Raw genomic sequence first — 12,668 nt, forward strand, 5'->3', positions numbered from 1 at the left:
CAGTCTTGACTTGATTTGGTGGCACAGGAGAGATGGCAAGAGTGGCTGTCTGCTGAGACTCCTTTGCGAGCGGTTAGAGGTGGGGGTGGGAGGAGGGGTACTTCCTGCAACCGGAGCCCAGGCTTAAGTCTGATGGATCCAGAGCCCTTGGCTGTATTCATCCGGGGGGGGAGGGGCTGGTAGAATGGAGAGGGGGTCCTTTTCTAGTCCATATTTAGGGGTATTTGTGTGATATCAGGGGTTACATGATTTTGAAACCCCTCTGAGATTGGACTCAAGGCCAAAGCTACAGTGGCCAGATCGTTCAAGGGCAGGCCTTCCAACAGGAGACGATATCATCCTCCCTCCCACCATATCCCTGAGAGCAGAACGGATGTGAAGACTTCATTCACTTGCTTCCACACTTAATTTGTCATCTGCCCATTTTAGGGTTAGACTAGGAGGGAAACTCCTCTCCTTTTTCCTTGAGCTCTTCCTCCTGACAGGACAGGATGCCCAGACAGGGGAGGCATCTCCAAGCTCAGCAGAACTGACCTCAAGCACAGTCCTCATTCCCTGTCCCTGCAATACTAAGCCAGAACACACTAGAGATGACATCTTAAAGACAGGCATTTAGGTGTGGTAGAACTTTTTCAGAAATGAAGTCTCTGATGCAGATAATGTAATAGTTCTATATGGTCACCAGATGGCACTATGATATTATGATTAAGCTCAAACGCTCTGCCACTTTTTAAGGATGAGAAATTTTCTCCCCAGATAAGAATAAAGACACAGACGTAGAGAATGGACTTGAGGGCACGGGGAAGGGGAAGGGTAATCTGGGACAAAGTGAGAGAGTGGCATGGACATATATACACTACTGAATGTAAAACCGATAGCTAGTGGGAAGCGGCCGCATAGCACAGGGAGATCAGCTCGGTGCTTTGTGACCACCTAGAGGGGTGGGATAGGGAGGGTGGGAGCGAGGCTCAGGAGGGAGGGGATATGGGGATATATGTTATGTATAGCTGATTCACTTTGTTATACAGCAGAAACTAACACACCATTGTGAAGCAATTATACTCCAATAAAGATGTAAAAAAAAAGTAGAAAAGAAAAAGAACTAACACGTTTTTGATTGTTTGCTATGTGTCAGACTCCATGCTCAATGCTTTATATATGTAATCTCATTTTAATTCGCATAACCATATGAAGTGTTGTTATTATCTCTATTTTTGAAAAATAAGGAAATGAAGGAACAGAGAGGATAAATAATATTTATCACACTTATAACAGAGAGGATAAATAACATTTATCACACATATCAGAGAGGATAAATAACAAATAAGTAACAACTCAAGGTTGTTAGTCAGTAATCATATAATGATTATTAATCAGATAATAATGTCTATTCGACTCCTAAACCTTGAACTATTCCATAAAAATATGCTGTCCCCCAGAAAGTGGTAACATCTTCGCTACATCTGTACCAGCTGTGTATCCATAATATTGTACCAAGAACTGTACAAATACCAAACGTTTCTCTCAGAATCTTTACCTCTCTAACTTACATACGCATGCGTATATGTACGTATGCACACATATAAAGTGTCAGTAGACTTCGTCTTCCCAAAAGGAATCCAGTGCACTAATATGTATCAATATGTATTATCTGATAACAGCATAAATGACTCTCAAAATAATTATGCTGGCTGAAAGAAGGCAGAAAAAAAAGGGTGCATCCTGCCTGGTTCTGTTCACATAAAACCTCGAAAATGTGAACTACTCTGTAGTGACATAAAACTTCTCATTGGTTGCCTGGGGAGGTGGGGAGGGGAGAGAGGAAAGAAATACAAAGTGACCAGAGGAACATTTGGGGAGTAATGATTAGGTTCATAATTTTGGAACTATTGTGTATCTTAGTTGTCTCGTTGGTTACACGACTGTATGCATTTCTCAAAACTCAACTGAATTTTACTATAAATAAATTTTTAAGAAGTGGAGCCTTATAACCACTTTACCATCCCCTTCTAATCTTTTACATTCTCATAGGTATTATATCTGAATAGATTAAAAATTCCTCCAGACAATGTTATAATTTTTTCTTTCAACAGTCCTACATATTTTAAAGAACTTAAGGGGAGGAAAATAGTATTTTATACTTACTATTTCTGTTTTGTGTCTTTATTTCTGAAGTTCCAAGATTCTCTTTGGTATCATTTATATTCACCCTGAAGAACTCCCATTAGCATTTCTTTTAGATCTGTTGATGAATTCTCTTAGTTTTTCTTCATCTGAGAATATCTTTATTTTGCTTTCATTCCTGAAGAATATTTTTGCTGGATATAGAATTCAGGTTTGGCAGTTCTTCCCTTTAAGCGATTTAAAGACATTATTCCTTTCTCTTCTGCCCTCTGTGGTTTCTGCTGAGAAATCCACAGTATTCAAATTCTTGTTTTATATATATTATGTTTCATTTTGCTCTATCTTCTTGCAAAATTTTTCTTTATTTTTAGTGTTCAGCAGTACTATTAACTGTCTAGGAGTGATTTTCTTTATGTTTATACAGTTTGGAGTTCACTGAGTTCTTGAATGTGTAAATATATGTCTTTGATCAAAATTGGGGAAGTTTTCAGTAATTATTTATTCAAAAATTACTTACTGCACCAATTTCTTTTTCTGTTCCCTCTGGACCTTTAGTGACATGACTATTAGACATTTTTATATTGCCCCAGAGATCTTGGAAGCTTTGTTCATAATTTAACTTTAATTAAAAAAATGTACATGGGGTGAATGATTTGATAGAAATAAGCACAGAGAACTGTTAGACACCAAGGAGGTACACCCAATCCCTGGGGTCAGGGAAAGCCTTCTGGAAGAGGTGATGTCTAAGCCGAAACCTGATGGATGAATACAATTGGCCAAATGAAGGAGGGAGGGACCAACAGTGACAGGCAATGAGAATGACGTGTGCAAGTGCAGGGACTTGCAAGGGAGCATGGAATGTTTGGAGAAAAACAATTCGTTGCGGTTGAAACATATGGTGCCAATGTGGGAGTGATGAAAGATGACGTTCAAGCAGTAAACGGAACGAATCATGAGAGGTCTTATATTTCAGGATAGGCATTTTTGACTTAACCAATCCTGAGGACAACTGGGAAACAGAAAAAAATTTTTTTAATGTGAATGGAGTTTCTTTTTCTTCTTTTCTGAATTTTCTCGTGTTTTTATATTGGACATGTATCATTTTTTATCATAACAGCTTTAGTAAAAATATAATTCACATATCATACAACTTACCAATTTAAAGTGTACAATTCAATGGTTTTTGGTTTATTTATAGAGTTGAGCAACCGTTACCACAATCAATTTTAGAACAATTACATCACTTCCAAAAAAGAAACCCTGTACTCCCCACTTCCTCCTAATCCCCTTCTCCTCCGCTTTAGGAAACCACTAATCTACCTTCTGTGTCTATGGATTTGCCTATCCTGGACATTTCATGTAAATAGGGTTATACAAAGTGTCGCTTTTTGTGTTTGGCTTCTTCTTTTTTTTTTTTTTTTTTTGCGTTACGCGGGCCTCTCACTGTTGTGGCCTCTCCCGTTGCGGAGCACAGGCTCCGGACACGCAGGCTCAGCGGCCATGGCTCACGGGCCCAGCCGCTCCGCGCCATGTGGGATCTTCTCGGACCGGGGCACGAACCCATGTCCCCTGCATCGGCAGGCAGACTCTCAACCACTGCACCACCAAGGAAGCCCCTGGCTTCTTTTATTTAGCACAATATTTTCAAGGTTCATCTGTACTGTAGCATGGATCAGTACTTCATTTCTTTTTATCTCCAGATAATATTCCATCGTATGGACATACCACATTTTATTTATTCATTCACCAGGTGATGGAAATTTGGGTTGCTTCCCCTTTTTGGCTATTGTGAATAATGCTGCTGTGAACATTTGTGTACATGTCTTTGTGGGGACATATATTTTCAATTCTCTTGGGTATGTAGCTACGAGTGGAATTGCTGGATCACATAGTAACTGTATGCTTAACTGTTTGAGTAACTGACAGATTGTGTTCTAAAGCAGCTGCACCATTTTGCATTCCCACCAGCAGTGTATAAAGTTTCCAATTTCTCTACATCCTTGCCAATACTTGCTATTATCCGTCTTCTTAATTATTTCCATCCTAGTGGGTGTGAAGTTGATATCTCATTGTGGTTTTGATTGCATTTCTCTAATGGCTAAGAATGTTGAGCATCTTTTTTTTTTTTTCGGTACGTGGGCCTCTCACTGCCGTGGCCTCTCCCGCTGTGGAGCACAGGCTCCAGACGCGCAGGCCCAGCGGCCATGGCTCATGGGCCCAGCCGCTCTGCAGCATGTGGGATCCTCCCAGACTGGGGCACGAACCCTCATCCCCTGCATCGGCAGGCTGACTCTCAACCACTGCGCCACCAGGGAAGCCTGTTGAGCATCTTTTTATGTGCTTATTGGCTATTTGTACATATTTTTTTGAAAAATGTCTATTCAAATCCTTTGTCCATTTTTAATTGGGTTGTCTTTTTATTATTGAGTTATAGTTTCTCTTTATATATTCTGGATCTAATCCATTTAATAGATATGTGATTTGCAAATAGTTCCTCCCATTCTGTGGGTTGTCTTTTCTATTTCTTGATGGTGTTCTTTGAAGCAAAAAAGTTTTTAATTTTGGTGATGTCCAATGTATCTATTTTTGTATCTTTTGTTGTTTATGGTTTTGGTGTGATATCTAAGGAACCACTGTCTAATCGAATGTCACAAGATTTATGCCTATGTCCTCGTCTAAGAGTTTTGTAGTGTCAGCTCTTTCATGTACATTTTTGACCCATTTTGAGTTAATTTTTGTATGTTGATGTATGGCAAGGGTCCAAATTCATCCTTTTGCGTATGGGTATCCAGTTGTCTTAGCACCATTTCTTGAAAAGACTATTCTTTCCACCATTGTATAGTTTTGGCACTCTTACTGAAAACCAGTTGACCACAAATGTATGGGTTTATTTCTGAGCTCTCAATTCCATTCCATTGATCTATAAGTCTGTCTTTATGCCAATACTAGACTGTCTTGACTACTGTAGTTCTGTAGTAAGTTTTGAAATCAGGAATGGGAGACCTCCAATTTTGTACTTCCATTTCAAAATTGTCTTGGCTATTCTGGCTCTCTTGCACTTCCATATAAATTTTAGGGTAAGCTTGTAATTTCTGCAAAGAGCCAGCTGGTATTTTGTCAAGGATTGCTTTGAACGTGTAGATCAAATTGGGTAATATTGCCATCTAACAATGTTAAATAGCATTTAATTGAACAACATCAAAATGAACATGGGACATGCATTACTTTTTAGATTAAAGTAAAACTAATATTATTTGTCTACAAAATGGTGCACTAACCTCATTTAAGGTCCCGTCTCAGCAAGTGCCCCATCTCCCTCTTGTGGCGTTTCTTTTTTTTTACTTTTTTTTTTTTTTTTGCGGTACGCGGGCCTCTCACTGTTGTGGCCTCTCCCGTTGCGGAGCACAGGCTCCGGACGCGCAGGCTCAGCGGCCATGGCCCACGGGCCCAGCCGCTCCGTGGCACGTGGGATCCTCCCGGACCGGGGCACGAACCCGTGTCCCCTGCATAGGCAGGCGGACTCTCAACCACTGCGCCACCAGGGAAGCCCCGTGTTGTTTCTAACTGGTTCTTTAGAAACAGAAACAAAGACCTTGCTATTAGAAGTGGGGCATATCAGAAAGAGGCAGTTCTGACCCTGAGAATTCTTGGCTTTGCAGACTCCCTGTTGTATAGTCCCATGCTGTGCAAGGGTAGAGGAAAACTATCATTTATCAAGAGCATATTGTCTGCCAAGTCCAGTGCCCTGCATTTCCCCACAACATGGTCTCATTCGATCTTTACCATGACACTTTACATGGGTATCACAATTCCAGTTTTACAGATGATGAAGTGAAAGCCTTGGGAGGTTAAGAAATTGGATCAAACTCATAGGGCTATTAGGTGGCAGAGGTGGGATTTGAAACAAAGTTGTTCTAACTCCAGAGCCTCTGATAGTCCCAGTGCTCCCATGCCCTGAGACCACTGAGAGTATGAAAACATCTGTCCAAACCCCTTTTAAACCTGCTTCCCAGACCTAGCAGAGGGGTCTCACCTCCTTTCTCTGGACCTTCTTAAGCTGTTGAGTTGCTCCCACATTCTCCTTACAGATGTCAAGGGTCACAAGGGAAGTCTGTAGTCTGTGCCAGGGTTCTTATCCCAGCTAACCTGGACTCTGTCTGGCACAGTACAACTCTCCAGAAGAGCTCTGCCCAGAGATGGGCATTGCCTTTTGTCCCAGGGCTGGACAAACCAACAACACTCATACTTTTGGATTTTAGGGTAAACCTCTCACCTGGTAAAACCTTTGGGATAAAGGTCTCAGTGACAATTGTGTAAAGAACCCATTTTACTCCATAATGGAAAATTTCTGTGTGTCTATCTCTAGACCACTATAAGGCCATTTCCAAGGAGTCTGAATATATTGAACCCATCCAGGTTATTGGCCAAGGACCATACCTTCTTTCTTAAAAAATTTTTTTATTTATTTTTTAATTGAAGTATAGCTGATTTACAATGTTGTGTTAATTTCTGCTGTATAGCGAAGTGATTCAGTTATACATATACACATTCTATTTTTAATATTCTTTTCCATTATGGTTTATTACAGGATATTGACTATAGTTCCCTGTGCTATACAGTAGGACCTTGTTGTTTATCCATTCTATATATAATAACTTACATCTGATAACCCTAACCTCCTACTCTATCCCTCCCCCCACCCCCACCCCCTTGGCAACCACAAGTCTGTTCTCCCTGAAGGACTATACCTTCTTGAGCATCAAGGAGAGAGGAGAATCAGCTTACTTTCCTGGATGGAGGCTGGCTTGCAGCAATTGGAAGGGAAAATCCAAACACTACAAAATAGAGAACACGGTGTGGTTTCTTCTGAATGTTGCCCAGTACAAAGCTGCCCTCCCCTCTTTATCAGTCTGTGCATTCTCAGCCTCAGAACTAATTATATCATTGGCCTCATATGCTTCTCCTATGGGATCATCATACAGGGAGAGTTTGCAATCACGAACTACAGTCAATGTTCTTCAGCATTTTTTTCCACTCCCTACTGGCATAGGGATCATTAATTTTGATTTATTGATGTGACTTTGTTATGTGGTTCCCATATCTCTCCATGGATCTATAAGCAGGGGTCATGGCTTCTGTTTAGAAAGTATTAGACAAGCTTTTGAACTTGATATGAGGATCCACATGAAGGGCATATAATGGAGAGCAAGGGGTCCATGCTGATGGTGCCAGAGAGTCTATGCAAAGGATTTAAGAAGGGTCATGACATGGTCAGGTTTGCTTTTCTGAACAAACACTAGCACAGTGTGAATCAGAAGAGTGCCAAGAATGGAAACTAGGAGACTGGTTCCTTCAGGCCTTCCTTATTTATTTTGCTGCAATATTCCCCAAATACTGGGGATAAAGAGTAAGGGATAGTTTAAAAGATATTTAATAGGAGGAATCATAAGAACGTGGTAACTGAGGAGACAGTAGGGGTAAATAAAAATGAAGAGAAGCTCAAGGATTATGCCTAGATTTCTGACTTGGGTAGTTATGGGAGACAGAACACAGGGAGAGGCTCTGATATGGTGAATACGAGCTAATGCATTCAGTTTGCAACAGTTTGAGTATCGAGTGACTTTGGGACACATTAATGGAGATTTCAAGTAGGTAGATGTATTTACAATTAGGGTCTGAAGTGTAGAGGAGACATATGGGCTGGAGATATTAATTTGGGAGTTATGATATAGGTGGGGATAGGAGACTTGGGTGTGAATAAAATAAACCATGAAAGAATCCTGGGAAAACACCTACCTGTGAAGGATGGTTGGAAGTAGGACTCTGAAAAGGGAACTGGAGAAGTGGAAAACAGAGAAGTAAGAGAATGATCGGGAAAGAGTGGTCACAGTACCAAGACAAGATAGGGTTTCGAGAAGAAAGGAACAGCCAACATTCACTGAGTCAACTAAGGTTTACAGAATGACTGCTGTGTGCCTGGGGATGCCTCAGGGAATTAAAAAAAAGATATTTGCCCTGGTGGAGCTTACATTCAACTGGGAAGAGTCAGACAACAGATAGAAGAAATAGATGAAATGGTAGAGCATGAAAGAAGTTGATAGATATTATGAGGAAAAGGACCAGGGGAAGCATATCAGGAATCCTGGGTGGGGGGGTGGAAGCAGTTGAAATGGGGTAATCAGGTAGACCTCGTTGAAAAAGAAATATTTGAGCAAAGACCTAAAGGAAGTGAGACATGAGATGTGTGGCTACCTGAGGGAAGTGTTTTCCAATAAGAAGGAACAGTCATCACAGAGGCTCTGAGGCAAACACATGGCTGAAATGTTTGGGAACTAGCAAGGAACCAGTGTTCCTGGAGCAGAACGTGTGAAGGGGAGAATAGAAGGGGATGAAAAGTGTGGGGGGGGGTACACACAGTGGAGGGCCTTGTAAGTCATTATAAGGACTTTGTCTTTACTTTGAGAGGAATATGAAACCATTGGCGAGTTCTGATTTATGTTGAATGTCCCGTTGAGACTATAGTTAGGCAAGCATAGAAGCAAGGAGACCAGTTAAGAGGCCACTGTAACAGTCCAAGCAAGAGATGAAGATGCCTTGGATCAGGTTGGTTGTGGTAAAGGTGGTCGGATTTTATATACATATATTCACAAATACACACACACACACACACACACACTCTCACACTCAAAATCATATACAGATGGTACCTGACTTATGATGTTTCCACTTACAATTTTTCGACTTCACGATGGTGCAAAAGCAATATGCATTCAGTAGAAATCATACTTCGAATTTTGAATTTTGATCTCTTCCCGGGCTAGTCTCTTGTGATGCTGGGTAGTGGCAGTGAGCCGCAGCTCCCAGTCAGCCATGCGATCGTGAAGGTAAACTATTGATACACTGACAACCATTCTTTACCCGGACAATCATTCTGTTTTTCACTTTTTTTTTTTTTTTTTGGTGGAGCACGGGCTCCGGGCGCGCAGGCTCAGCGGCCATGGCTCACGGGCCCAGCCGCTCCGTGGCATGTGGGATCGTCCCGGACCGGGGCACGAACCCGTGTCCCCTGCATCAGCAGGCGGACGCTCAACCACTGCGCCACCAGGGAAGCCCCCTGTTTTTCACTTTTAGTGCAGTATTCAATCAATTACATGAGACCTGGAACACTTTATTATCAAATAGACTTTGTGTTAGGTGGTTTTGCCCAACTGTAGGCTCATGTAAATGTTCTGAGCACGTTTAAGGTAGGTTAGGCTAAGCTATGATATTTGGTAGGTTAGGTGTATTAAATGCTCTTTCAGCTTACAGCTTAAAATGCTTTCAACTTACAATGGTTTATTGGGATGTAACCCCATTATAAGTCGAGGAAGATCTGTTGTTTCTTTTTAGTCAGTTTCATTGAAGTATAACTTAAATACAATGAGATTGCCCAATTTTAATTGCATGGTTCAGTTATGGGTCAGCAATGCATTATATGGATGCTGTAATGCCTCCGGCTAAAAATAAATCGAAATAGCTGGATTTTCCCCAAGAGTATTGTCTTATGGCTTTAAGAGTATTACGGAATGGATTTGGCAATATAGGAAGGGAAAAGATTTGGTAACTATTAAAGAACTGGTTATTTCAGCTAAAGATGGATAAGGACTTGAAATACAAATGTGAGGCACACAGCTGGATGCCATCCCCAGACGCAAGCCACCAGTGTTAGCAAAGATTTCTTGCTTTTGGATGGAGATGGGGAAAAAATGGGGTGCATGCTCACACCGTCTACACACTTCACCAACCAGGGCCCTCCCAGTCTGGTCCTACGTAGGACTAGAAGGTCTCTAACAATGGCTACTGCACTATGGAAGAAACACTTCTCCGCATTTGGACTGCCGGCTGAAATTCACTCAGGGCAGTGGCTACTCTTTTTTTTTTTTTTTTTTTTAACTAATAGGGGAAAGTTTGGTGGGGAAACAGGTATTTATATAATCTCAAATTGTGTCCCCACAAAATATTTATTAATTACTTTTTTTAAACATCTTTATCGGAGTATAATTGCTTTACAATGGTGTGTTAGTTTCTGCTGTACGACAAAGTGAATCAGCTATATGTACACATATATCCCCATATCCCCTCCCTCTTGCGTCTCCCTCCCACCCTCCCTATCCCACCCCTCTAGGTGGTCACAAAGCACCGAGCTGATCTCCCTGTGCTATGCGGCTGCTTCCCACTAGCTCTCTATTTTACATTTGGTAGTGTATATATGTCCATGCCACTCTCTCACTTCGTCCCAGCTTACCCTTCCCCCTCCCTGTGTCCTCAAGTCCATTCTCTACATCTGCGTCTTTATTCCTGTCCTGCCCCTAGGTTCAGATAAAGAAGATAGGGCAGTGGTTACTCTTGAAGGTGCTCCAATTGGCCAGGATATTTTAAAAGGATAATAATAATAATAACTACCATTTATTGAGTACCTACTTTGTGACCAAATGAGCATTGTGATATGTCAACTTCTTCATTCTTCACAGCCCCATCATGTGTATTTATCCTATTTTTATAATTGCTACTAACACTTAGATAAGAAAAGTGAAATGCAATTGTAGCCCTGAAATCTAAATTCATAATCCCATGTCAACCTCAGGGAGATCCATAATTTACAAGATTCGAGTGAATTGACAGCACCTGGTCCAGTCTATTTGCGGCAAGAGCAAAAGACATGGTGGGGGCCAGGATGGAGCATTCTTGGTACTGGGGTGCTACCCTACTAGGAGTGATGATGTTACTCTCATTATTTTATTTTTGGTGGGAAAACCCACTACCCAGAGACTTCTATGGGGGAGGAAGTGGAAGGTATGGAAATTTAGGAAGCTGATATAATATAGATCTAGACTAAAGTAGAAACTACTAGAAACACGCAGATTACCACCCCCCAAGGCATTTTGCAGCAAACTTGAATGGAAGAAGCACCAGAGCAATGTTGAAGTATGATGACAGGAGCTGCAGGAAGGGATGCTGAGTGATGTTGAAGAATCGGGGGCCTCCCTGGTGAGCCCCAAATGGTTGCCCTATCCATAGACAGGGAGAAAAATGGGGTGAACCTATCACAGTGGGTCACAGTGTGTACTCCAGCCAATAGGTAATTAAGGGAAAGCCACTGGGCCACTGTCCACATGCCGGCCGGAAAAGTAAGTGCCCCTCCAGGCAGGGTTCATTCCTTTACTTCTTAAACACTTCGAGTCTGAGGAGCAAAACTTGTACTCAGTCTGGACGGGCCACGTCAGGTGTAGCCAGGCACCCATGACAATGACGAAGAACAACATGGTTGGGAATTATTCATTATAGTGTGTGTGTGTGTGTGTGTGATTGGGAATTATTCTTTATAGAGTGTGTGTGTATGTGTGTGTGTGTGAGAGATTGGGAATTATTCATTATAGTGTGTGTGTGTGTGTGTGTGTGTGATTGGGAATTATTCTTTATAGTGTGTGTGTGTGTGTGATTGGGAATTATTCTTTATAGTGTGTGTGTGTGTGTGATTGGGAATTATTCTTTATAGTGTGTGTGTGTGTGTGATTGGGAATTATTCTTTATAGTGTGTGGTGTGTGTGTGTGTGTGAGATTGGGAATTATTCATTATAGTGTGTGTGTGTGTGTGTGTGAGATTGGGAATTATTCATTATAGTGTGTGTGTGTGTGTGTGTGTGTGTGTGTGGTGGGGAGCCTCTGATTGTGAGGCCAAGATGGTGAAAGAAAAGATGGTGGAAAACCTGAAGGCCTGAGAAAGTGAGGCCGACTAAAGTGGGCACGTGGCACCTTATGGCTCATTAAGCCTGTGGCCATGTGTTGATCCTCAGCTTTCCCATCTGAGGAACAGTGATTCCTAGAAGGTCATAGGGTGTGCAAAGGCCCAGCACAGCCAACAATGCCTCCTTTATAGTACAGATGTTAGTGCAGATGACATCAAGGTTTTGACTTCTTTAATAGCCTATAAAATGCTATGATCCATACACAGTTTGAAGGAGGGCTTAAGGTAGGTGTTAATAACCTTCAAAATGATACAATGAGTTAGAAAAGATCATAGGAGTGTACCGTGGAGCTAAACGAAAAGAGTTTCACTGACTCTGGAATTGATCCTCTTATGAGCATCATCTTATGAAAGGGAAATGTTTTAGATTCCAGATGTTTATCCTGGTACCATAGGCTACTCTGATATTAATACACACGCCTGTGTCATCAATAAGCACATCACTCTAAGAGTTACATCAGAGTTACATCATCCATGTAACTCTGTCACGGGAGAGGTATCTTCGATGGAATTTTAAAAATTCATGAATGTAGCTTCTTACATGAACCTCTTGAGATAGATTGTCTCCCAGTGTGGCAGGTAAAACCTTTATTGTTCGGGATTTGGTAACGGGGGTCTGCACACTGTGTGGTAGCCGCATCGTTTTGATGCTAGACGTGTTGGTGAGATTGATGATAACGTATGGAATCTAGACAGTATTTATCCAAAGGATTTAGAAGGCTATATTGCAAACTGGGACAATATTGTCTTTTCCACAGTC

The sequence above is a fragment of the Pseudorca crassidens genome, chromosome X (assembly GCF_039906515.1).
Source record: "Pseudorca crassidens isolate mPseCra1 chromosome X, mPseCra1.hap1, whole genome shotgun sequence".
Classification (NCBI taxonomy): Eukaryota; Metazoa; Chordata; class Mammalia; order Artiodactyla; family Delphinidae; genus Pseudorca; species Pseudorca crassidens.